The sequence below is a fragment of the Sander lucioperca genome, chromosome 1 (genome assembly GCF_008315115.2).
Source record: "Sander lucioperca isolate FBNREF2018 chromosome 1, SLUC_FBN_1.2, whole genome shotgun sequence".
Taxonomy (NCBI): Eukaryota; Metazoa; Chordata; class Actinopteri; order Perciformes; family Percidae; genus Sander; species Sander lucioperca.
In genome coordinates this window covers 41,234,914-41,249,119 of record NC_050173.1, presented here as the reverse complement: position 1 = coordinate 41,249,119, position 14,206 = coordinate 41,234,914, and the positions used below count along the sequence as shown (strand labels likewise).

General features: G+C 39.9%; 1 protein-coding gene and 1 long non-coding RNA gene across 11 annotated transcripts in view; both read right to left on the bottom strand.

Moving 5' to 3' along the window:
* rapgef2 (Rap guanine nucleotide exchange factor (GEF) 2) overlaps positions 1-14,206 on the bottom strand; it is a 121,711-nt gene that overhangs the window by 96,497 nt on the left and 11,008 nt on the right. The gene's annotated exons all lie outside the window — the stretch shown is intronic.
* Positions 4,603-5,955, bottom strand: LOC118495605. Its single transcript, XR_004898085.1, has 3 exons — positions 5,623-5,955; positions 5,072-5,076; positions 4,603-4,614 (listed from the first exon to the last, which is right to left on the bottom strand). It is a non-coding gene; the product is annotated as an uncharacterized LOC118495605 (long non-coding RNA).

Genomic DNA, 14,206 nt, shown 5'->3' with positions numbered 1-14,206 from the left:
TCAGGGGTAGCAGTATGACGTTCCACTGGGTGCCACTGTGTGGATGTCTGTCTCTGTTTGTGTTCATATATGTGTGTGTGTGTGTGTGTGTGTGTGTGTGTGTGTGTGTGTGTGTGTGTGTGTGTGTGTGTGTGTGTGCATTCCCTTGCCTTTGTTTGTACATTCCCTGTGTTAACAGGGTGGCCGGCAGCTGTCCTTGAATCTGTATTGACAGAGAGTGTGGGATCTGCTGGGTATTTTTATCCATTAGCCTGTGTGAGAGAGCAGGTGGAGGCTTTGTGGGCTACAACAAGGTCACATAGTGACGAGCGCCGCTACACCGCTATCTGTGGCTAACGCCGATGTCTGAGAATAAAAATAAAAAGGATCCAGACAGAGTATCCGTATCATCAAACCTGGAATTATGCTGTTTGCTGCAATTTAACAACTATTTATTTATATTTTGAACTGATGAAGAATGAGAGTATGAATGTAACACTTTACAAATTGTTGATGAAAAAGAAGACAATGGTTTAAAAGTCCATTTTTTTTAAAAAAATTTTTTGGCTACGTTAAAACCATGTGCCATCTAAATGAAGTTGGCACATGCTTAGGGGTGTAACGGATCACAGAAATCACGGTTCGAATGGGATCACCGTTTGGAGTCACGGATCGGATCAATTTTCGGATCAGCACAAAAAAAAGGGGGAATTTAAATGATTTATTAAAAATGTAATAACATTAACTTTCAACAATAATTACTTCTTTTCCCAGTAAATTGCAGTTAAACGACATAAACAGATGAGAAAGGGGTATTTTACAATAACTTTGAATGCACCACGAGGTTGACAACAGCAGTGACCAAGTGCTAGTTTGTGTCTTTTAAAATCTGCGTTAGATACCGCTCGTTAAGGCACCGGTGCCATATCAGTGACCATATAGCGACAGTAAAAATGCATTTCACAAACTTTGCAATTGATCCGCGGTTCACATGCAATCCGAACCGTGAGCGTTGATCCGTACGGACCACGGATCAACTGTGGTCCATTACACCACTACACATGCCACACAAAGCTAATTAGCAGTCTTATTAACATTAAGCACTTGGTATTAACTCAACAGGTTAAGCTAGCAGAGCACATGGCCCTCTCTCTTTCTTCCGCTCTGCCTCGGATGCTGAACTAGGCGCTGGACAAACAATCACACTTCCACTGCCACCTGCTCAGAAGTGTTTTAGAAGAAGATGGGACTCTCTTTGTTTACAAGAAGGCTTCAAATCCATCCAGCCATCCTACGACTTTCACTTCTACACAAGCTTGATGGAATTTATTGAGTAAGATTACACCCCTGAATGAAGGTGGGTGGCTGAAGTGGCCGGTGGAGCAGAACAACTTTGCAGTCACAGATAAAATTTAAAAGCACTTAGGAGCTGCTGTTTATTTCCCACCATGGTCAGGCTGCTGGTGGACATGGTGACTAGCTGGAACAGGACTCAGGGAGGCATGTGAATGAGCTTAGCAGCACTTGCCAGTATAAAACTCTCAAGAACTCGAGAACTGAAATGCACTCGGTCTATTGAGGCATGCAAATTTGATGCATGCTAGACTGGTCCGTGTACTTGGTGGCCAACGGATTTTCGTTTTGAAGGAAAAAAACAAAAACGAAAAACGGCCAGTTTCCCAATTACCATTAGTAAATAGGAAAACAAAAAACAACCCATTATTCGTTTTTTGTTTTGATATTAAAAAACGGAAAACGAAAAACAATCTCGTTATCCGATTTTCTTTGATGTATTTGTAGATGGAACTCGGAAATTAAAATGTGTGTATAAATCTTATTCCTTTGTCAGTACCCGATCCGTACCGCCTGTAAAATCCGTTCTGTGCACTGCCTGATCAGTTCTACGCTTGCGCGAACACCGGCAAACTTCACAGCTCTATGCACGCATTGGCGTAAGGATGTTTCGACATTCCCGGTTACCGGAAGAAAACATTAGACAGTGACAGTAGACCGTTATGATGGCAAAGATGAAGTTTACAAGGTGTTTGCTGGAGTTGCCTAAAGTATCTGTTAATGTCTGGCCATCCAGTACAACACCATGTAGCAAATTAAATAAAGGCTTCAAATTTTACGTTTCGTCATTTCTTTGCAACTTTGAAGGTAATTTGCTAACGCTAGCTAGCCTGAGCTAGAAGCCTTCCTTTGGTGTTATAAGTCATGACTCCGTCCTGCTTCAGGTTAACCATGTTTTAAATAAAGTTTAAGCATGTGTATACCTCTCACTTCATGTGTTTGTACTTTTATGAAAGTATCAGGTAAAACAGGGCTACAAATAAGATCTCTGTGAGAGACCAGCTAACTCCTAGCAAACTATTATGTAGCTCAATGCTGGACATTCCACCCCTAATTCCGGTCACTTTACTGTATTTGTATTTGTTTAGTATTTGGTTTAGAAGCCTTTATTGGTGATTTTTTACGGTACAAAGTCCTGCTACATACTTACATAGCTAGCTATATATGCGCCGCTATGTCGCGTTACCATGCAGCTACAATAGTTAGCTATGAGTATGCTAACGTTAGATTGTAGTGGAACGAAGCAGCACTTTCTAACGTCAAAAATCGCAGAACAAACACTACACAATCGGACATGTTTCAGCAGGAATGTGACCCGGAATTGGGGAGAATTTAACAACATTGCCAGCTAAGATGACCGTTAGCATGTAGCTACTATAGTGTTTACTGCCGTTAGCATGTAGCTACTATAGTGGTATACAGCAGTGGTGGCTGGGAGAGCTGTCATCCCATCTTCAAAAGGACACTTATGTACGTTTACACTTCATCGCATTAATAATAGACAGTCTATGGTTATTAGTCAAGACGAAGTATTAGGTAAAAACATTAACGTAAACAACACAACAACGATGTCGCTACACGGTTTTGGATCAGTGACAAGTTTCGAATGTTTGTAGCTATGACTATTGTATAATAAAGATTTAATAAAAAAAGATTTGATAAAAAAGTTGTAATGTTTGGTCGTAAAGTGTTGACACATGTTACAGTCTATGGTTACAAATCGCACAGGGACATTGTTAGTTTTCTACTACGTAATTATGCGCATGCACAGAACGGATCTTACAGGCGGTACTGGCCAATAAATGCTATTGAAGGGCGGGTCTTGGCGTGGCGGGAGTAACTTCCGGGTCACGAAAAAAATACCAATGCAAAATTAAGGAATACGACTTATACACATGTATTTTAATTTCCGAGTTCCATCTACAAATACATCAAAGACAATCGGATAACGAGATTGTTTTTCGTTTTCCGTTTTTTAATATCAAAACAAAAAACGAATAATGGGTTGTTTTCCGTTTTTTGTTTTCCTATTTACTAATGGTAATTGGGAAACTGGCCGTTTTTCGTTTTTGTTTTTTTTTTCCTTTCAAAACGAAAATCCGTTGGCCACCAAGTACACGGACCTAGACTGCACAAGTGGCAGCAGAAAGTGAGTTTTAGTAATCTGTAAGAATTGTGCAGCTATTCAAGAGGATATTGAATAATAAAAATGTGTGCATGTTTCATAGATATCAGAAAAATGTGTCTTCACAGTAAGCATTTCAAAATGAATGCTAAGGGTTAACTGTCCTCTCCAACCCATCTGCTTCGATCAGTGCTGCAGCCAGCTGACACAGATTTGGAAGGGTATGCATACGTGTGTGTCTTTAGCCCTGCACTGCTACACTATGGGCCCCAGCCATGACTATGACGTGACACAGACATTTTTCTATGAATAATAATGTAAAGAAACATGTAAAGGCCTCTCTATTTCCACAGAATAACAAAAATACTTAAGTTACTAGCTGGATTTTGTACCTGAGCAGGAGAGTTGCTTTAAGTGACGTGCTAAGAGAGGAAATAATTTATGAGGAGAATGAGGAAGGAGCTTGTGGTCAGCATTAAGGCAGAGCTGCATTGTTCACAGTACAAGTACAGAACATTTGTATTAATTCACTTAATATTAGTGGGATTTATACAATGAACTGCACCAGCTAAGAAAGGGTGATTTCTTGCTTAGCACAGTACTGATTACCAATTCAGACTCTGCAGTAAACACTGTAAGGACACAATGCTGCACTGTTGTCCTTGAGGGTAAAAACAAACCAAGCTGTCCTACAAGTAAGAATTAACTTTCCTGCATCTGCCTGGTCCATTTTAATATTATCCAGATAGCATTAGTCACTCAAGCCACACTGACACAGGATCTCACAGCCATCTAATTGACACTGAATGATATATGCTGACGCGGTCACACCCCATAATGCCAGAGTACTGTCACACAGGCCAAGAAGTCAAAGCTATCAACAGCATCACACGAATAAATTAAAGTTCTGGGATTACACTCTGAAAGTGTGTGATGAGGAAAATGAAGTTAAACACCTGTTCAGATACACCTGGTCTTGCCGTTGTTGTTTGGACAGTTACGCAGTTAGGTTTGGGCCACATGATATTGCCACTTTGGGCTGCAAAAACAAGTTGTGAAGATGTGATTTACCCATCCTGCAATTACGGTGCAGCATGATGAATGTAAGTCCAATATTCACTGTCTCTTATAGCTCTGTTTTTGGTCTCAACCAACTCCTGGTTGAAATATCTGGCTCCTAAGTGCTCTAATATGTTCACCAGCTAGTCACTAACTAGTCTGTTTGCCGTTTGTTGCTAAGCAGGTAGGGAACAGTGGGTTTTTAAAGCCTTCTCACTGATAACAACTGCCTGCTACAGCCCAAAATGACACCATGAGGGTTGTTTTTTCAAGCTGCTGTCTACCAACTAATATGCTGTCAAAATTACCTCTAAAGCTTAAAAGGAACACGCCGACTTATTCATTCTATAATTACTATATTGCTAATTCTCAGAAGGCAAAGCACTTGCAGGGCTCCAGACTAACTTTTTGCCTTGGTTGCACTGGTGCGCCTAACTTTTTTATTTAGGTGCACCAGCACAAAATTTAGGTGCACCCAAATACACGATATATAGCTCTGTATTTTTTTTACCAAGTGGGCTAAATGTTCAGTTTTAAGTCAAAGCCACTTTTCACAAGCTCTTTTATTTAAACAGATTGTGATTAAAATAAAATGCAAAGACAGGGTTTCCTTTACCAGTTTGAAAATATACAGCTGCAACACATTCAGAAAGTTATCTGAAATAAATAGCTTAGGATATATTAAAAAAAAAAAAAAAAAATATATATATATATATATATATATATATATATATATATATATATATATCTCTGAGAAAGCTCCTTCACTTGTTTTCAACAACAATAACAGACTGATTAAAAGAGAAAGAGGATGCCCGGATAGCTCAGTTGGTCTCTCTCCCCTTTCATGTCTTCAGCTTTCCTATCAAAATAAAGGTCGAAATCTTAAAAAAAAAAAAAAAAAAAAAACACAGAGGGAGAGGGAAGTGCGATGGACTGAAGCGTATGCTACTCACAGAGTGATGGCTGACTGGGTCCAGCACGGGTCGAATGCGCTTTGGCAGGTCAGCGGCGTTACACGTCTTGTGTAGGCTATGAAATGTCTGTATCGTCACTGCGCTGCATTTTTATGAACTATGATATTCTGGCCATGGGTCACATCTCACAGTTGCATTTAATAACTTCTAATGTGTTTTTCGCCGTGGCGGCCGCAATAACAGAGAGTTACCAGCGTAAACACTGGTACCAATACAGGTTTCCCTCTCATAATTAACAATATATAGCTGTGTTAATAACAATTGAAACTGTAAACAAATGTCAGCAGTTTGGTCCAAACTGCTGCAGGGGTGCCGTGTGTGAGTGATTGGGGGCGGGGCTGCGCGGAGGAGAGATCCAAACACAGGCACGGCTTTACAGAAGGAATCGGTCACATAACGCAACATTAAACCATATCGATATAAACGACATCGCTTCGTTCGTGGAGAGGCAGCGGATGCGAGGACGTTAGGTGCACCGGTGCGACCTAGGAAAAATCTTAGTCGCGCCCTTACAAATTTTGGTCGCACTCTAGAGCCCTGACTTGGGCGGAGTGATTAGCGCAACACCTAAAAAGCACTGCTGTTACTCTCTGCTCCTCACCACGGGGCTTCTCTGGTGCTGCGAGCAAATCACTCCGCCCAAGTAGCAGTGCTTCGCCTTCTGAGAATTAGTTCCCAGTTTGTATACGGTTAGAAGATGACTGCTCATGTGACCTTGCTATTTGTAAACGCTGTGACTATACAAATCACAACATGAAAATAGGAAAATGTTGGCGTTATTTTGTCATTTATTGGGAGCAGCAGGCTAGTTGGAGCCGGTTACCTCCAGGATCTGGGCTAAGCTAGGCTAGCGGTGGGTGCATCAAACAGAGTTACAACACGCACGGAGATGAGAAGGGTATGTATGGATTTATATAACTCTGGGGGATACAGTGAATAAGATAAAGTTCCAGTAAGTCGGCGTGTTCCTTTAAGCACAGTCTGTTCTTGGATTGGATACCAGTGACATCTTTCATCCATCTGGGCTGAACACATATCACAATTTTACACTACATCAGGGCCATTATTTGTCACTAATGCAGACTCAATAAGTAACCTTCAGTCTGCAGCCTCTTGATCACAGTGTTGCATCATGACAACTGCTGCTCTGACCACAGCCTTATTCAGAGTCAACCAGTGTATCCAACTATAAACATAGCATTAGCACACATACTGCATCTATCTACTATAGGTCTGCACAATTAATAATAATAATACCTCCAGTGGTGGATTCTCAGTTTAGAGAGTGAGACAAAGATGCATTAATTGCCGGTTGATAGAAAATTAATAATTTCAAGTCATTATAAGGGACATTTTCAGGTTCTCAAATGTGAGGATTTACTGCTTTTAATTGTCATTACATTATAGTTAGTGTTTTGAGGATTTTTAAATATGATACGGGAATTTTTCACTATTTTCTGTTTTATAAACCAAATTATTAAATGGAAATAATAATCTGACCCTAACTAATTGATAATAGTTGCAGCGCTAATGGAATGTCATATTTAGGACAAGAGATTTAAAATTTCTGCTTCGACAAACTTTTGATTTCTGGTGCATCACTAATATTGATTGAGCTTATTTTATAACAAACTCTATTGAAAATGGTTTGTTAAAAGAGGATGTGAAAACAGCACAATAAATCTTAATTTTTTTGTTTAAATGAAGACTAACTATCATGATGTCTCAGGTAAACCACCACACTTATTTTAGCCATAAACATGCAGCCTTAACCACAACAATGGCTTAATGTGGATTTAACAGTGGACTCTGACCAATACTGGACACAAAGAGGTCTCTCAGTTCTGTCATTGAACCTCATCGTAGCAGGTCCGTACCCGGGAACAAAGCCAACTGTCCGGCCAAATGAAACCCGCTCCATCTCGCTCAAACAAAGGCCTCAAAGAGGCGCAGCGCAGTAATCACAAAGTTACGCAACATCGTATAAAGATCAATTCATGAGAGCTCAAAGGGAAAACAAGGAGAAAAGGGTAGGGTGGATAAAATGGGATGGGGATGTGCTTTAATCTTCCAGGGGTAAATGGCTTGCTTGGTGGCCTAAATGATAAAAAAAGTTTCAGCTTCCCCCCCTTTCTTCTGTCCAATTAGCTTGACGCAAATAGAAGCCAAAGGCTGGAGGAGTTACTAATGAAATCCCCCAGAGTTCCACAATGGGAGAAAAATAACAGATTCCCAACTCTTGGATTCAATAATTTGCTGTGAGCGGATTCATTTGGTCGGTTTCCCCGACTGCAGAGCCATTAATCCCATTGAAATATTTATGGAATTTAAAAATCAATATTTTAAATGTCTGCTGCTTTCTCCTATGGCCTTCTGGATACAGTAATTGCAGCATTACAATGCTACTCTGGCTGCTGGTTGCTAGGGAACAACCAGAGAAAGTCTTTCAATACGAGAACTGCTTTCACACAAGCTAGATTTTCTCTGTTAGGGCCTCAAGGCCACAAACACTCCCTGGTCACTAGAGGGACATTGGAGTTTGTTTGTTGTTAGGAAATCTCATGTAAAATCTGCAGTACTGTAATTTAGGAACACGTATTGATGTTGTTGTGGCAGCATAAAAGGATGTGTTTTATCACCGTGAAACAATACCCACATAAGAGAAAGGACATTTGGATAACGTTAATAGATGCTGTCTTGACAGGGACGTATAATTTGTTGCACAATTTGTCACTTTCACTATTTAAGTAAACTTATATTTCATTACATGCCTTTTTCAGTTTTTCCCCTGAATGGGTTACTCTGGTTTTGTTCTATGTTCTTGTACCACAACACATTTTTTTGTGCACAAGAAAACGGCTTAGAAAATGCTCACCTAAATAATACAAAATTAGCTACATTGCCAATACGTCCTTTGTAAAATATACTGCATTGCACATGCAGGTGGTACAAAAACAAGTACTGCCAGGTTTAACAGACAAGACTGCGGCTCAACACAAATCAACCTAAATCTATTAGAGGCATAATTTGCCACATGAAAACATGTGCATGCATGATACTAAATATATAAACATATTACTCAAATATAAATTATTGTTCTCAATTTGGCAATCTGGTGTACTAAATTTCTAAATAAGCTTCAGATGCAACCTTGGCAGTGTCAGTGGTCTCATGTTTGGAGTGTTTCCAGAGGGTCTCTGGGTTGCAATACTATCGGCAAATGAAAATCATGTTCCCTTTGAGCTGGGAGCGAGCCAGCAGCGTTGCCTTTGTTCTATCTAGACAACATTGTCATCTATGCTCTTTCATGGTTTGCCATCACAATGGAGTGGGGTCTAGCACCTGCCTGTGTTAGGTGCTACTCCTCACCTTTTTATCTCAAAGGCTGTGATTGTCACACTGTAAACCTTCCATCCAAAAGGAGACAATGACAGTGTTGTTTCCAAAAGCAAGTGACAAACACTTAAGTCAATATAAGCTGATGATGTATCTGGCGAGCTGCCAGGTAAGGTCACAACAGCTACAAAGAGATAGCGGTGCTGTGAGAGCCACTTATGAATATAAAGCCAACTATGCATCCTGCTAATACCCGTTTCACACCAACTATCAGGGTTGGGCTAGGGTTGTCTGATCACGGCTTTTGACTATTTTAAGACGAGGGGAGAATATTAAAAGTAAAGTTGGGCTTTGTTGTTGGCTTCAAGACTCATTTTTTAAAAAAGACAGAAAAAAAGAGATATTCACGCTACCGCAGCAGCCACACTGAACTGCAGGCTGGAGATGGGTGCTGAGAGAGGAAGTAAGAGCGGCGTTAGCGAGAGAATTAAACCAAACTGATTTTCATACGTTTACGTTCTAACGCTGGGTTTTTACAGGCAGTTTTGCCTGTAAAACTCCGCCACCGCTCAGCAAAAGACAGACTAGTGAACATCCGGGAACACGCTGCCAGAAGTCTGTTCGGAAATGAATTGAATCGCTCCGCCCTGCTGTTGTTGAAGCTGCCTGTGAAAATCCTAGCTTTATACAGTCTATGGTGAAAACTTAGCGTGAAGCACAGCGAGACAAAATTTATGTTGTTGTTTTTTCAAAGTGTGCGGCAAACATAGGCAGCGACCTGTGATGACTGCCCCAGTCATTTCCAACCAATCACGTCATTTGTCCCGCCCCGGCTGTTAGCGACCTAGGTCGTGTGCAATTCACACTGAAATCGACCCTAGTCTACTCTGATCAAACCCACCTGGCTACCCGCGTCGCGAAGCCGAGTACATTGAGGAGGGTTACCCCATTCAAGCACACAGTCTACCTGGGTAACCCTGGTACAGCCATCGCCGTGAAAGTGGTATGAGTACAATCTTGAACCATGTATTCATGTCTGTTGTGAGGGATTTGTGGTATTGAAATCTTGAAGGCCTGCTAAGGATCTGAGATATGCACTATTCAGTAACTGATCATAGTTTTCTTGTGTTTAGCATATGCACCAAATTGGTGCGCCCAGCTAGCCTAGTCTTGAATGGAGGTTTCCTGTTTACAGAGTTGTCTTATGATCCCACCCAAGGCCTTTCACTTCACTCAGACTAAAATAGGCCTAAGCTCCAGACGGACGGGGATTTCAGGCTATATCCTGAGGATGTTTTACAAAAGAAAAAACATCTTTAGGGACTTGTCACAAGTTAAGGTTTTCCCTTTCCTTGGCATCACTTAAGCTACTAAATACTGCAGATGTTAGTTTTCCCCATTTCATTTCATATGTTTATAATCTTATGGGTTTTTTTTTAATGTAATTTAGTGTAATTGTAGATTTTTTGCAATTTATATTTGCTATTTATTGTTTGAGTTTTATGTTGTAGCATATTGTTGCATGTATTTAGTGATTTTTAATTATTCAGATAAATAACCACTTAAAATCCTTAAACCCCTTAAAAATACATGATCGCAAAGATTAAAACTGGGACGTTGTGGCCCATTAAATGTTTTTTTCAATAAAATCCCATGTGACAGCAACTATTAAAAATGCCTTTAAATTCTCTAATGTATGGAATCAAATTGTTGGTTCTCTTGTTGCAATTATGAACCTTTTCAATATACTGTTCTATAAAACTAAGCTAGATGTTAGACTGTGAGTCACTGGTTATTAGGCTATAATACAAGTCTTTGTTTAAGTCTACTTGGCATGAGTACAACCGCAGTTGGTACAATTTAGCTAAAACAACTATTCCCAGTGCAGCGACAAAATAATTGCTGTGATTTAAACTGTTTTTGACAAGCAGAAGCTGGTTGTAACAGGGAGTCATTGTGTTGGGTCTGCACCAAACTTGTTGGTGGATTCAAAGCACCCGAGCCTATAGGGAAGCATGCATGAATGGCCGGCATCTTTCCCTCCAATTATAATCAAATACAGTCTTCACTTAGCCCAATAATAACAAAGCCACAGGCAGTCAGGCAGGTGGGCAGTGCAGTAAAAGCATCACAACGCTGTCCCAATGTGAGTCAAATATTTTATGTGACTTAGAAAACCAACATAACAGCAAGTACTTACAGTGCAAAGTTACTCTAGAACATGACAATGAATATGGTCACAAAAAGTCAAACTGCAAACAACAATCACACGTGATAAAACTATTACTATAAGAAAAACATACCATGAACAACAACACCTACTGAACACTCTTCAAGTCACTGTGGCACTCAAGTTTGTTTTACAATGTGCAAGTATTATTTCTTTCTACCACTGATTGCAAACTGAATTTCTTCCATGAATGAGGAGGATTTAGATTTAATTTTCTAGTCATTCTCTAAGCATCAAAAATGTTACTTTTACAGTCCAGCTATACATACATTTGACTTCCCATATAGCCAATTCAGAGTATGTTTCATTAGAAAAGATAAACATAATTACTCATCATTTAAAGCCAAGCATTTCTTAAGAAATTCCTCAAATTATTTTAAATAATAAAAAGAATGTGTGAATTTAGGAACTTTTCAGTTAAAATGGACTCAATTCCATTGACGTTACTTTATGTCCTTGGGTTGAATAATGGCTCATCATCTTGTGTTTTCATTTCACACATACACAGCAGTGTCTGACTAATCAGCAGTGATGAGCATCGATGTACAACTATTCATTCTTGACACAGAATGGCATTAACAATATGCATGATGCAATTGTGAAATGCATTCGGGGCTGAGGTTTCACAGTAAATAAACTTGCAGGACCATCAGGATTCTGTCATTTTGACTAATGGTGCAAGGCTTCTTTGTTACTGTGATTGATTCTTGCCCATTGTGCTGTGCTGTACAGTTCCAACTGAGGTCCTTTCCTCAATAATACAGTGTGATGTTCAGCTTTTTCCTGTGAATGATTGAAGCTAATCACATTAATCACAAATAAGCAAATACTGTTATAAGAAAATTGTACTCGCAGTAGCCTCTCATGTGGCATTATGTAATCCTATTTTTGATACTTGGCCTTTTCCCCATCAAGGCTACATAACAAATAAGGATGAAATCTACAAACTAATCATGGCAAAAATGATTAATGAGAAGGGTTTGCTCCAAGCAGAAATGTAGAAATATAGATGTAGAAATATAGAGCCATCTGGGGAAACGTCTGGCAGTGAATGGCTGTTTGAGGTCAACCGAGGCAAGTGTCAATTAGCCCGGTCAAGGTCTGAGGCGCCGATGAACTAATGCCATTTAATAAATAATGCTGGGCTGCATTTAGTGAAGAATTATTGCTCGAATGGTGTGAAAACAGCATACCACAATGTCACCAGAGTGAAATAAATGTCAACTGGGCTGAAAGGGGAAGGTTGCATCACAGGAATGAATGTTTCCACAAACATTTCCCAGAGGTAAGATCTCTCTCTCTCTCTCTCTCTCATAATCGGTGGTTTAGTTCAGGCAAGCTAAGATAATTATCCCTTTCTTCCCAAAAGCAGGAAGCAGGGAGAAACTGTCAAATATGCCAGTTAGAATCAGCTTACGTTGAGGCCTTGGGTAATAAACGGACATTTTCCCTGATGGGCAACGGAGGGACAGAGGGCTGCGGAGTTGGAAACGTGACCAGCCGCAGGTTAGACAAAGCCTCAGGGACCAATTACAAAGATAAGGTTTCAACAAGACATATATTGTACACCAACCTGCTCCACTGCGTGCAGGAAGTGGAACAACACTATTCCTAATCACTGATTTGTAAATTCGGAAAACGATGTTTTGTAGGGCTATTTTCCCCTTTTATGCTCTATTTTTAGACTGTCCAATAATGTTTCCACTGGCAGAACTTAAGGACTGTTGCTGCAGCAATTTTCACTTTTGACAACAGCATCCATTAGCACAGACAGCTGTTTTTGCTCATGCTAGCATTGTAACGAATCACCTCTTTTAGCTCACAAAGCAAGTAATCACCTGCCTACCACCACCAGGACAGGCTACATTAGGATCAAAGGTACATCCAGCAAACAGTGTTATGACTCAACATTACAGCTCGACACCGACTACAAAGTCTTCACAAAAGAATGTAACATTAGCCATTAGGTCAGAGATGTCTTAGCTGAATGACGTGCTGAAAATGTTATCACAATAACTTCTAATCTGCCATGATCCCACACTTTCACTATACACACCAGCCCTCGTCTACTCTGTAGTGTGTATTTGTTTACACTGGAAGGGGGTGGATTTCCTTTGCATACGAACACACAATTGACTTGTGGAAGGAGATTAACTTTATTGCTTCAATCCGATTGTCTTAAAGGGTGGCAATTACCCAATGCTTGCATAAAGCAATGTCATTTTTCTTCAAACAAGGCCAAATGATGGATTATGGGAACTTGGAACTTGTATGCTTCCCATCCTTGTTGAGAGGTGGAAGCCGTGGGCGCCTGGGTAGCTCACATGGTTGAGCATGCGCCCCATGTACAGAGGCTCAGTTCAGTCCTTGAAGCAGCGGCCCTTTGCTACATGTCATTCCCCCCTCTCTCTCCCCTTTCAAGACTTCTCAGCTATCCTATCAAATAAAGGCCTAAAATGCCCCAAAAAAATAATAATCTTAAAAAAAAAAAAGAGTTGTATGTCATCATTACAATTTTTTAAATGCTTGACTTAAGAGTGTGTTTATTTGTAATGCTATTTATTGTGTTATTTGTTCGTTAGTGTGATGTCACCTAGTCATTTGGACCCCTGCATCTTTGCTACCTTTACATCAAGGATGACAATAGGAATACGTCTTGGACTTTATTGTGTCATCATTTGACATTTGTAGTTGTGTGTGATATGTCACACTCCATGACAAATTAAAATAAAAAATGTAACTGAACTAAACTCTGCTTTATGTTTTGTCATAAAATGATCAACATAATTATATTTAATCTGCAAGTAAGAGAAATCTTATCCAGCACTATAGGAAACACTAGAAACTACTATAACATGAACTAGAGATGTTCCTCCGATACTGCCTAAAACGCTGGTATCGGTATCAGGAAGTACTGGAGTTTATGCACCGATCCGATACCATGTAATAAAGCCCTAAAGAAAATCTGCGTTAAAGTAGTTTATTTATGTTCTTTTTTGTTGTCAAACTGGATAATAAAAGGAAGTTCTGTGGCATTCATTGTTCATGTTACACAAAGAGTTTAACCTGAGCCAGACTCACATTACATGTAGACTAAATTTTGCTGCTACTTTGTCTCTCCTGTCCTGCCCGTTTGTGCCACTTGTG